Source organism: Saimiri boliviensis, chromosome 2, assembly GCF_048565385.1.
Source record: "Saimiri boliviensis isolate mSaiBol1 chromosome 2, mSaiBol1.pri, whole genome shotgun sequence".
Taxonomy (NCBI): Eukaryota; Metazoa; Chordata; class Mammalia; order Primates; family Cebidae; genus Saimiri; species Saimiri boliviensis.
This window is the reverse complement of record NC_133450.1, coordinates 126,965,296-126,976,953: the sequence shown is the minus strand read 5'-3', so window position 1 is coordinate 126,976,953 and position 11,658 is coordinate 126,965,296. Positions and strand designations below refer to the sequence as shown.

At 42.1% G+C, this 11,658-nt stretch overlaps 1 non-coding gene across 1 annotated transcript; it reads right to left on the bottom strand.

Moving 5' to 3' along the window:
• Window positions 1-343: 343 nt before the first annotated feature.
• LOC120361418 (U1 spliceosomal RNA) lies at window positions 344-503 on the bottom strand. Its single transcript, XR_005577616.1, has one exon. It is a non-coding gene; the product is annotated as a U1 spliceosomal RNA (small nuclear RNA).
• Between the last annotated feature and the right edge of the window lie 11,155 nt (window positions 504-11,658).

Sequence of the window (11,658 nt, the reverse complement as noted above, 5' to 3'; positions counted from 1 at the left end):
TTTTTCTTTTTCTTTTTTTTGAGACAGTCTCATTCTGTTGCCCAAGCTGGAGTGCAGAGGCGTGATCTCGGCTCACTGCAACCTCTACCTCCCAGGTTCAAGTGATTCTCCTGCCTCGGCGCCCTGAGTAGCTGGGGTTACAGACGTATGCCACCACGCCCTGCTAATTTTTGTATTTTTGTAGAGTTGGGGTTTTACCATGTTAGCCAGGCTGGTCTCAAACTCCTGACCTCAGGTGATCCACCTGCCTTGGCCTCCCAAAGTGCTGGGATTACAGGCATGAGCTACCGCACCTGGTCAGAAATAAGATTTTCTAAATGTTTGATTTTCTTTTTTCTTTAACCAGAGGAAAGTATGAATGCAACCCCCATGACCATGAATGATGCCGCTGAATTTCCCACTTCTGGGAAATCACAGGGTTGGCACATCCGGAGGGCGGAGGGCAAGCCTCGACCTGGGAAGACCACTTTCGTGATCACAGATCTCCCCTGCCAGGTGAGTACCTTGGTAATGTTTAGGCTGGGTGAGAGGCTCTCTCTACTTTTGCATAGGTTTGACATTTTCTAAAACGTTATTGTTTTAAAAAAGAGAATCTGCAGGAAGAACAGGCCTGGAGTCAGTTTCCACCTGCGTCAAGTATGTGTTCCTCAGCTCCTTTTCACCAAAACCTGTCCCCACACCTGTGGACTGGACCATCCCTCTCTGCCCTTTCCTGTGCACCCCTGTGCCTGCAAGGTAGGACAACGGCAGCCTGTTTTCAAACCACAGAAGAGATGGCTAATGATTGGAATAGCCAACCTTTGGGTGGTGGAAGTACCAATCAAAACAAAGTAGGGGGCTGGGAAGATGCCAGAGCTGGCTTTCCAGTGAGGCACAGACAGCTCCCGCCCAAGGAGCGCCCCCACCCTGGTGGCCAGCGACCTAAGATCTACCAATGGCAAGAATTCACTGACCTGTACCTCTCCACAGTTCCAGTGGCCTGGAAGCTCCCTACACCTCATCACCCCCGTGACAGCCCTGTGCGACCCGTGGCCTCATGCCCTCTCTTCCCTCCACGGCTGGGGCTGTCCCCACCTTGTCTGGATCTCCTGGTCAGCACTGCCTGCATGTGAAGATGCTGGAACACCAGTTGCCAAGCCAGTGCAGAGCCCACACTGGCTCCTGGTGGGCACTGCATCAAGCTGCCCTGCTGCTGGGGACAGATCTTGATCTTGTGTGTGCGGGACTGTCTTCTGCTCTGCCGCCACCTCTCCTTGGCTCCCCCTCCTCTCCGGCAGCTCCCTTACCTGCCCTTGGATTCTGGAGTCCCCCAAGCTGGCTCAGAAGTCTCTTCTCCTGGCCTGGCTTGAGCAACCTGCAATCTCAAGCACACCCGGACTCCCAAAGCCAGCGTCCGGGGGGAGCCTCATGTGTCCACCTCCCGTAGGATGTCTGTGCTGGGCCTGCAAAGCCCAGTGTCTACTTTGCCTTTGCAGCTGGATGCCAAAGAGGCACTTTACCTTGCTTCACTTGCTCCAGGCCCCACTGACTACCCTCCTTCAGATGTGCAGCAATCTGCATCTTAGCTCACGGCACTGTCATCCTACCAGGGAAGCAGTCAGGGACTTGGGACTCACCCCCTACCCTCATCCACTTCAGCCTCGGCCCTGCTGACACCACCCCACAAACCTCTTCGGGACAGTGCTCCCACCTCGCACTCCACGCCGCCATCACCGCCCACTGAGATGACAGGACTGCTGTCACACGTCAACGCCCGGCCTGGAAGACCTTTCAGCATTTCAGTCGGAACCCTTCCCTGCTTATCCCACCAGGAGCCCCCCACACCCTTTGCTACCAGGATTTGGAATAAATCAGATTGGGATTGGGAACACAATCAGATGCCATAGCCTCTGGCAAATGTCCCACACATCCCAGGATCTCACTAGGAACTAGATGTCTGTGTGCTTGCATAAGGTTGGGCTATGCTTCCGGGCCCACCAACCTAAGAAGGGAGATGATGTACGAAGGTCAGGCAGGTGTGTGACTCAAAATGTGTGGTGGTGGGGAGGAGATTCTACAAACTGTTGATCACTGGACATATAAATCCAGAGCAAAATTTTAGAAAAGTGTGTTCTCCATTTTAGTGATTTGTAAGCAGTTGGAAGTGAAGCAGTGATCTCTTAAAGCCAGCACAGATTCACTTAGAATAAATGATAGGAAATATTGAGAGCAAAGTCTGAAAAACACACTGTGTTTGGATTACAGCAAGACATTTGACAAAGCTTACAACATCCTTGAGAAATGTGGACTACATAACAGAGTGGCTAGCTAGTTTTTGTGTATGTTTGTTTGTTTTGAGATGGAGTCTTTTTTTTTTTTTTTTTGAGGGGGAGTTTCGCTCTTGTTACCCAGGCTGGAGTGCAATGGCGCGATCTCGGCTCACCGCAACCTCCGCCTCCTGGGTTCAGGCAATTCTCCTGCCTCAGCTTCCTGAGTAGCTGGGATTACAGGCATGTGCTACCACGCCCAGCTAATTTTTTTTTTGTATTTTTAGTAGAGACGGGGTTTCACCATGTTGACCAGGACGGTCTCGATTTCTTGACCTTGTGATCCACCCACCTCGGCCTCCCAAAGTGCTGGGATTACAGGCTTGAGCCACCGCGCCCGGCCGAGATGGAGTCTTGTTTACACCTGTTTTATTGGCACCTCTTCTGGTTTACAGGTTATCTTGAATTTTTTTTTTTTTTTTTGAGTCAGAGTTTTGCTATGTCACCCATGCTGTAGACTTACAATTCCAAATGTCAAAATGTAATGCAAAGTTATAGTCAAAACAGTGTTGGAGCACTAGGAAAGATATTTAGATCAAAGAATATAACCAAAAATCCAGAAATAAACCCTTATACTTATGGTCAGTTGATTTTCTACAGGAATACCAAAACAATTCAATGGAGAAACAACACCGTTTCAACAAATGGTTGTATTAAGACAACTGCACAGTCACATGCAAGGTTTTTGTTTTTGTTTTTCTTTTGGGACAGAGTCTCACTCCATCACCCAGGCTGGCATGCAGTGGTGCTATCTCAGCTCACTACAACCTCTGCCTCCTGGGTTCAAGCGATTCTCATGCCTCAGCCTCCCGAGTAGTTGGGACTACTAGTAGATAGGGTTTTGCCATGTTGATCAGACTGGTCTTAAACTCCTGACCTCAAGTGATCCACCTGCCTTGGCCCTGCAAAGTACTGGGATTACAGGTGTGAGCCACTGCTCCTGGCCCACATATGCAAAGTTAAACCCTTACCTCACACCATACACAAGATAGATTATAAATCTACATGTATGGGCTAAACTATAAAACTCTTAGGAAAAAACATAAGATTGTATCTCAATGAGTTAGGCAATGGTTTTTAGATATGACACCAAAAGCATAAGTAACAAAAGAAGCATAGATAAATTGTAGTACATCAAAATTAAAAACTTTTGTGGGCAAATGATGCCATAAAGAAAGTGAAAAGACAACCTACTGAAGAGGAGAACATTTTTTGAACCATGTATCTGGCAAGAAATTTTTATCCAGCATGTATAAGAATGCTTGCCAATCAATAACAAAAGGATAACCCATTTTAAAAGTAAGCAAAGATTTAAAGAGACATTTCTTTTTTTTTTAATTTTTTTTTTTTTTTTTAAAGATGAGGTTTCAGCCAGGCGCAGTGGCTCAAGCCTGTAATCCCAGCACTTTGGGAGGCTGAGGCGGGTGGATCACGAGGTCAAGAGATCGAGACCATCCTGGTCAACATGGTGAAACCCCGTCTCTACTAAAAATACAAAAAATTAGCTGGGCATGGTGGCGTGTGCCTGTAATCCCAACTACTCAGGAGGCTGAGGCAGGAGAATTGCCTGAACCCAGGAGGCGGAGGTTGTGGTGAGCCGAGATCACGCCATTGCACTCCAGCCTGGGTAACAAGAGTGAAACACCGTCTCAAAAAAAAAAAAAGACGAAAGATGAGGTTTCACCATGTTGGTCAGGCTGGTCTTGAACTCCTGACCTCAGGTGATCCGTCCGCCTTGGCCTCCAAAGTGCTTGGATTACAGGCGTGAGCCACCACACCCAGCCTTAAAGAGACATTTCCACAAAGAAAAGTATAGCTGGGCATGGTGGTGCACATCTGTAATCTCAGCTATTCGGTTGGCTGAGGTAAGAGGATTGTTTGAGCCCAGGAGTTCAAGTCCAACAGCATAGCAAGACCCTATTTCCAAAAAACAAATATACAGTAGTCTAACAGTACATGAAAAAATACTCAGTATCATTAGTTATTAGAGAAATGCAAATTAAAACCACAGTGTGATATTACTTCACACCCACTAAGATGGCTATAATAAAACAGAAAAGTGTTGGCAAGCATGTGGAGAAATTTTAACCCTGGTACATTACTGGTGATAGCGTACAATACCGCAGCCCCTTTGGAAAACAGTTTGGCAGTTTCTCAATTTGTTTAAAAATTGCTGCATCATTGATGCAGCAATTCTATTCCTAAGCATACACCCAAGAGAAATAAAAGCATATGTCTACACAACAACCTGTATAAAAATGTTCCCAGCAGCATATTCACAATAGCTAAAAAGTGGCAATAACTCAAATGTCCATTAACTGAGAAACAGATAAGCAAAATGTGGTATCGATACAATGGAATATTATTCAGCCATAAAAAAAGAAGTATTGACACACACTGTAACAAGCTGAAACTCCAAAATCTTATGCTACATGAAAGAAGCCAGCCACAAATACATATTGTATGATTCTGTTTATAAGAAATATGCAGACTGGGCAAATCCAGAAGACAGAAAGTTGCTTAGTGGTTGTCTATGGCTAGGGAACGGAGTGGGATGGAGACTTACCACTAATGCGCACCGGGGTTCTTTCTGGAGTTATGAAAATGTTCTAAACCTAAGACTGTGGTGATGTTTACATAATTCTATCAGCCTACTAATGACTATTGAATTATATGCCTTAAATGGATAAATTTTATGATACAAGAACTATATCACCTTTACTAATAAAGAGGTTTACAAAAGCCACTAAGGAGCTGACGTATTAGTATGGGTTTTTGGTCCTCAGTAAATTTATATTTGTTTGGCTCCCTGACATGTAGAAAAGTCTCAGGATGTAGAAGTCGATCCTGACATGGGGAGTGGAAATATGTTTCTCGTGGGAAAGTCTTCCAGCCAGTGAGTGGTTGCTTGGAGGACGCACTGCTTGGCTCCTTGCCTTTGTTACCAATGCAGATACCCAGTATTGCTGGATCTCAGGAACCCCCTAATACCTCCAATTGTAATTCCTACTTGAAACTGCCAAGAAGTGCAAGCCAAAAACCCTACCCAAGCCCAATAGCAGATCTCCTTGTAAGACACACAGCTATGTCAACATTTCTCCCTATCAAACACTTCCTCTAAGTATAGGAGGTTCCATTGGGGCTGGGAGTGGGTCTTTAAAAACTAGCATGTCTCTCCATCGACACTATCTACCTATCTACTTTAGTGGACTTTTTTTTTTTTGAGATGGACTCTTGCTCTGTCACCCAGGCTGGAGTGCAATGGCGTGATATCAGCTCACTGTAACCTCTATCTCCCAGGTTCAAGCAATTCCCTGCCTCGGCCTCCTGAGTAGCTGGGACTACAGGCACGTGCCACCACACCTGGCTAATATTTTGTATTTTTAGTAGAGACAGGGTTTCGCCATGTTAGCCAAGATAGTCTCAATCTCCTGACCTCATGATCCCCCCGCCTCAGCCTCCCAAAGTGCTGGGGTCACTAAAGAAATTTTTGTGCACCCAGCCTATCAAAAATTTATTTAGTAAATACCCAGCAAGCTCAGGCAACCAAAGCAAAAATGGACAAATAGGATCACACCAAGTTAAAAAGCTTCTGCATAGCAAAAGATAAGGTCAACAAAATGAAAAGACAACCCACAGAATGGGAAAAAAATATTTGTAAACTACCCATCTGACAAGGAATTAATAACCAGAATATTTAACAACTGTCTGGAAAAATTTAATAATCTGATTTTAAAATGGGCAAAGGATCTAAATAGACATATCTGAAAAGAAGACATGAATGGCAAATATGCATATGAAAGTGTGCTGAACATGACTGATCATCAGAGAAATGCAAATCAGAACTGCAATGAGATACCATCTCATCCCAAGTGACAGGCAGTAACAAATGCTGGTGAGGATGTGAAGCAAAGAAACCTTCATACGCTGTTGTTGGGAACGTAAATTAGTACAACCACTATGAAGAACACTTTGGAGGTTCCTTAAAAAACAAAACAGGTCAAGCTCAGTGGCTCACACCTGTAATCCCGGCACTTTGGGAGGCTGAGGCAAGAGGAAAACTTGAGCTCTGGAGTTTGAGACCAGCCTGGGCCACAGAACAAGACCTCATCTCAACAAAAAACAAATTTTTTTAATTAGCCGGGTGTGGTGGTGGCACATTATTGTGGTCCCAGCTACTCGGGGGCTGAAGTAGAAGGATTACTTCAGCCCAGGAAGTCAAGACTGCAGTGAGCTTTAATTGCATTATTGCACTCCAGCCTGGGCTGTCTCAAAACAAAAACAAAAACAAAAACAAAAAAACCCAAAAACCTAAAAATAGAGCTATCATATAATCCAGAAATCCCACTTCTAGATATATAATCAAAAGAAAAGAAATCAGTATGTTTATATTAAAGAGACACCTTTTTTTTTTTTCTTTCTTTTTTTTTTTTTTTTGAGACAGAGTCCTACTCTGTCACCCAGGCTGGAGTGCAGTGGCACAATCTCGGCTCACTGCAACCTCCGCCTCCTCAGTTCAAATAATTCTCCTGCCTCAGCCTCCTGAATAGCTGGGATTACAGGTGTCTGCCAGTATGCCCAGCTAATTTTTGTATTTGTAGTAGAGACAGGGTTTCACCATGTTGGCCAACCTGGTCTTGAACTCTTGACCCCCAGGTGACCTACCCTCCTCTGTTTCCCAAAGTGCTGGGATTACAGGTGTGAGCCATTGTGTCTGGCCTTATTGAAGAGATATCTGTACTCCAATGTTTACTGCAGTTCTGTTCACAATAGCCAAGATTTGGAAGCAACCTAAGTGTCCATTAACAGATGAATGGATAAAGAAATGTGTTACATATACACAATGGAGTATTATTCATCACCTATAAAAAAGAATTAGATTCTGTCATTTGCAACAACATGAATGGTACTAGAGGTCATTATGTTAAGTGAAATAAGCCAGACACAGAAAGATACACTTCACATGTTTTCACTGATTTGTGGGAGCTCACATTTAAAACAACTGAACTCACGGATATAGAGAGCAGAAGAATGGTTACCAGAGGCTGGGAAGGGTAGTGGGGACTTAAGGGGGAAGTAGGAATTGTTAATGGGTACAAAAAAATAGATAGGGAGAGAGATCCAAGATGGCTGATCACTAGCAGCTCGGGATTGTAGCTCCCAGTGAAAACGCAAAGAACGAGAGGACGCCACACCTTCACATAAATTCTTGTTGCTCACGCACCAGGAGATTCCCAGTGGAGGAGCCCAACGGGTCGCCAGCGCGACTCTTGAGACCGGCAAGGCGTTGCCGGTGCCTCGGAGCATCGGTTCTTGGTGCAGAGTCAGAAAAGCACCATCAATCTTAACGCCGCTGATTTAGTCGGCACAGTGGGTGCTCAGATTTCGGCGCTGAGAATCAATAAGTTGGACGTCCACTCAGAAACCCAATTACAAAGACGGTAATTATAAAGACCACAGATGGATAAATCTACAACGAAGGGAAGAAAACAGTCAAAAAAGGCTGAGAATACCCAAGATCAGAATGCCTCTCCCTCAGCAGGGGATCCCAGTTCCTCATCAGCAACGAAACAAGGCTTGATGGAGAACGAGTGTGTTCCAATTACAGAAGCAGGCTTCAAAATGTGGATAATAAGAAACTTCTGTGAATTAAAAGAACTTGTTCTAACCCAATCCAAAGAAACTAAGAACTTTGAAAAAAGGTTTGACGAAATGTCAACAAGAATACAAAATTTAGAGAGGAAAATAAGTGAATTGATGGAGCTGAAAAACACAATACGAGAACTACGTGAAGTATGCACAAGTTTTAACAGCCAAATTGATCAAGCAGAATAAAGGGTATCAGAGGTCGAAGACCAACTCAATGAAATAAAACTAGAAGACAAGATTAGAGAAAAAAGGATAAAAAGGAACGAGCAAAGTCTCCAAGAAATATGGGACTACGTGAAAAGACCTAATCTACGCTTGATAGGTGTACCTGAATGTGACGAAGAGAATGAATCCAAGCTGGAAAATATGCTTCAGGATATTATTCAGGAAAATTTTCCCAACTTAGTAAGGCAGGATAATATTCAACTCCAGGTAATACAGAGAACACCACAAAGATATTCCTCAAGAAGAGCAACTCCAAGGCACATAATTGTCAGATTCACCAGGGTTGAAATGAAGGAGAAAATACTAAGGGCAGCCAGAGAGAAAGGTCAGGTTACCCACAAAGGGAAGCCTATCAGACTTACAGCAGATCTCTCAGCAGAAACCCTACAAGCCAGAAGAGAGTGGGGGCCAATATTCAACATCCTTAAAGAAAAGAACTTTCAACCAAGAATTTCACATCCAGCCAAACTAAGCTTCATAAGTGAAGGAAAAATAAAGTTTTTTGTGAACAAGCAAGCACTCAGAGAATTCATCACCACCAGGTCTGCTTTACAAGAGCTTCTGAAAGAACCACTACACATAGAAAGGAACAAACAGTATCAGCCTTTCTAAAAAATACCAAAAAGTAAAGAACATCAATACAATGAAGAATTTACATCAACTAATGGGCAAAATAGCCAGCTAATATTAAATGGCAGTATTAAACTCACGTATATCATTATTAATTCTAAATTTAAATTGACTAAATTCCCCAATTCAAAGACAGACAGGCAATTTGGACAAAAAACTAAAACTGTATGCTGCATCCAGACCCATCTCACATTCAAGGATACACAAAGACTCAAAACAAGGGATGGAGAGAGACTTACCAACCAACCAGACAGCAAAAATAAATAAATAAAAAGCAGAAGTTACAATTTTTGCCTCTGATAAAATAGTATTTAAAGCAACAAAGATCAAAAGAAGCAAAGAAGGACATTATATAATGATAAAAGAATCAATGCAACAACAAGAAGAGTTAAAGGTCCTAAATATATACGCACCCAATACAGGAATACCCAGACATACAAGACTTATAAAGAGACCTAGACTCCCACACAATAATAGTGGGAGACTTCAACATTAATATTAGACAGATCAATGAGACAGAAAATTAACGACGATATCCAGGACTTGAACTCAGATCTGGAACAAGTAAACGTAATTAACATTTATAGAACTCTCCACTTTGCACAAAATATACACTCTTATCAGTACCACATCATACCAACTTAGAAGTTTAAACGAAATGTTGGTTGGCTCCTTGTTTGTTACTCTCTTCCCTCATTTTCTTTCATGTCTCCATTATTAAGGACAATTATAGGCATACCCATATTTAGACTGCATTCTAGCCCGGGCAACAAAGCAATACCCCCATTCTCTCTCCCTCTTCCTCTTTCTCTTTCTTCCTCTTCTTTATTCTTTTTCTTATTATTCTTTTTCTCTTTCTAAAAAAAAAAAAGTTAGAAATAATAAATAAGACCTAATATTAGATAGCACAACAGAGTGACTATAGGTACAAAAAAATAGTTAGAAATAATAAATAAGACCTAGTATTTGGTAGCACAGCAGAGTGACTATAGTCAGTATGATTTAATTGTACATTTTAAAATAACTAAGAGTAGAATTTGATTGTTTGTAGCACAAAGAATAAATGCCTGAGGGCATGGATACCCCATTTATCATGATGTGATTATTGTGCATTGCACACCTGTATCAAAGTATCATGTACCTCATAAATATATACACTTACTCTCTACCCACAAAAATTAAAAAAAAAATTTTTTTTTAAAAAGCTTATGGGAATAAGAAATGCAATGTGTGTACTTAAAAGCAAAATCTGGCGGGGCATGGTGGCTCATGCCTGTAATTCCAGAACTTTAGGAGGTGAGGCAGGTGGAATGCCTGAGGTCAGGAGTTCAAGACCAGCCTGGCTAACATGGTGAAATCCTGTCTCTACTAAAAATACAAAAAAATTAGCTGGGTGTGGTGGCACATGCCTGTAGTCCCAGCAACTCCAGAGGCTGAGGCAGGAGAATTGCTTGAACCAGGGAGGTGGAGGTTGCAGTGAGCTGAGATTGCACCACTGCACTCCAGCCTAGGTGACAAAGAAAGACTCCGTCTCAAAAAAAAAAAAGTAAATCTATCTTAAGTGACATTAGACAAAATGTTTTGGTATTTGGCCAAAAATCTGCTACTTGGCTGTGGCTTTGGGTCTCAGCTTTCAGAATCCCTATTCCAATATTACTTCCATTATCTTTGGACTTTGTAACAGTTGGTGTTTATGTTTTTGTAGAGGTTATTCTTATACCTCGTCACTCAAGAATGTCACTAATATTAACAAAGTATGTTATGTAGATTTGTTGTTATTGTATGAATATTCACTTTCAGATGCAAGCAGGTATTCTAGATGTAACCTAAATAAAGACCATCTAACTTGTTTTTTGAAATTCTATCAAAGTGATTAGATGAGTAAAGTGCTATAATAATTGCTGATTGTGACAGATTTTATGTTTAAAATCAATTAAAAACAATCATTGAGGAGGGTAAAAATGAAGAGAGTTTGCTTAATGGGTATAAAAATACACTTGGAATAAGTTTTAGTGATTCAACAGCACAGGAGGGTGACTAGTTATCAATAATGTATTGCATATTTCAAATAGCTGGAAGAGATTTGAAATGTTCTCAACAAAAAGAAATAATCAATGTTTGAGTGGTGACCAATTACCCTGATTTGATTGTTACACATTGTATTATGTATCAAAATATCACATGTACCCCCATGCATATGTACAATTATAATGTATCAATAAGTATTTAGTATAAGACAAAAATAAACAATTATTTTAAACTTTCAAGCAAATAGGGATATAAGCTGACAATTACTACAAATATCAAGAAGAAATGCATTGGCTAGATACCTTAGAAAAAATAATATATCATTTTCAAGCCAATAAATGTTTATAAAAATTTAAATAATACAAGGAGGCTGGGCACGGTGACTCATGCCTGCAATCCCAGCATTTTTGGGAGGCCGAGGCTGGAGGATCACTTAGGTCACGAGTTTGAGATCAGCCTGGCCAACATGGCAAAACCCCATCTCTACTAAAAATACAAAAATAAGCTGGGAGTGGTAGTGCACATCTGTAGTCTCAGCTACTCCGGAGGCTGAAGCAGGAGAATTGCTTGAACCTGGGAGGCAGAGGCTGGGTGAGCTGAGATCACGTCATTGCACTCCAGCCTGGGCGACAGAGCGAGACTCCATCTTAATCACGCAATCAATCAATGAGAAGGAAAGGTAAGCAGCGGTTACATCATATCACAATTCTGGTCTTGGTAGAAATGTTCTGGGTATCTAGCATTTATCATTTAAAGAACTGAATTTAATTCTTAATTAATTCCATTTATGACAGGGATCATAATCATTCACTCACCTCAG